Source organism: Salvelinus sp. IW2-2015, unplaced genomic scaffold (genome assembly GCF_002910315.2).
Source record: "Salvelinus sp. IW2-2015 unplaced genomic scaffold, ASM291031v2 Un_scaffold4616, whole genome shotgun sequence".
NCBI classification, from domain to species: domain Eukaryota; kingdom Metazoa; phylum Chordata; class Actinopteri; order Salmoniformes; family Salmonidae; genus Salvelinus; species Salvelinus sp. IW2-2015.
The window spans coordinates 42,411-44,058 of NW_019945886.1; positions in this window are offsets into that span (position 1 = coordinate 42,411).

The following is a 1,648-nucleotide window of genomic DNA, read 5'->3' on the forward strand; positions in this document are numbered from 1 at the left end:
TACCAATGTGTTGGCCTCTGGCACCTTCAACATCCTCAGTGACTAGAACGATTGTTGCAACTGTGAAAACGACCCCAAGTAACTTTAGAAAATGACCTATTTGCTTGTCATTTCCTGTGGAATCCTTTCAGCCAGTCATAAAGTGATATGAGAGCCAACAGATACAGTGCCTTGGTATTCACACCCCTTATTCAATTATTACAGTGTTGCAGCCTGAATTTAGTCCCTGCCCAACACAAAATATGTTTTTAGAAATGTTTCAAATTATATATATTTTTTTTTACGTTTGAAAATATCTTGAGCCAATAAGTATTCAACCCCTTTGTTATGACAAGCCTAAATATGTTCAGGAGTAAAAATGTGCTTAATCTTGACGCTAGGGGTCAGATTATTATAATTATAAACTCTCTCCTTCACCTCCTCTCCTCTCCCTCCCCCTCTCTCCTTCACCTCCTCTCCTCTCCCTCCCCCTCTCTCCTTCACCTCCTCTCCTTTCCCTCCCCCCTCCCAACACACCTCCCAATCACATGGAAAATTGCCATTGATTTGTTTTGTTTGGTTAGTGTTTCAGCCCAAAACAGATGTTTATTCAAACCTGGGCTCCCAATTAGAGTAGTGATGCCTGCTCATTCATAACAGGAGAAACCCCCTCCTCTTCTGTTTACTAAACATATCAGTCACGTTGGGTCTGATTGATGTGTGTTTACTCTGCGCTGGGGAGATTGAGGCATTAGTCTGTGTGTGTCCCTTGATTTATGTGGAAGATGATTTCAAACCGAAATTATTCTTCCTGGACTGGCCCGATCCGGCCGCCATTTTGTTCTGCATTCTGTGGGGGKCAGTTRACTTCCTGTTACCGTTCCAGAAAAGTATATATTTTTTGTTGCTCCGTTGTTGTTTCTCCCGACCGTACTATTGAGTCAGGCCCAGATGGATCCTGTATCACGGACGTTTAAACACTGTCGATTAATTATTGTCTTCCGAATAGGAGGAGTGTTCTGGACAGAGTGAGAAGGCTGAGATGTGGATTCCTTCCTGTTCCGTTCAGTGCAGAGTTTCTCTTCTTTCTGTGAGGACATTTCCACSAGGAGGAATGCAACGCAGCGAGTGAAACACATGGTAGAGTTTAAAAGCAGCACACAGCTGTTCCAGAGGAATGATCAATACCCTACATTATGATTACAATGATCATTATTTAAAACTGAAGCAGTTATTTACATCTCTGGGTGTAGAAACAATAAAGCCTAGAAAAGCCTTCTAAACTGGATCAAGCTGATTATATATATAATTATTTCCCTTTTTGTACTTTAACCATTTGCACATCGTTACAACACTGTATATATACATAATATGACATGTGTAATGTCTTTTATCTTTTGAAACTTCTGTATGTTAAATGTTACTGGTATTTTTTGATTGTTTATTTCACTTTTGTATATTATCTACCTCGCTTTGACAATGTTAACATATGTTCCCCATGCTAATAAAGCCCCTTGAATTGAATTGAGAGAGCGAGAGAGCGAGAGAGAAATGGAATTGAAGAGAGAGAGAGAGAGAGACCTGGAACCTATTGACTCACCACATGATGTCCCCATCTTGAAGAAGTGTTACTTCTTAACCCAGATGAAATGTGAGTGGATTAAAATGG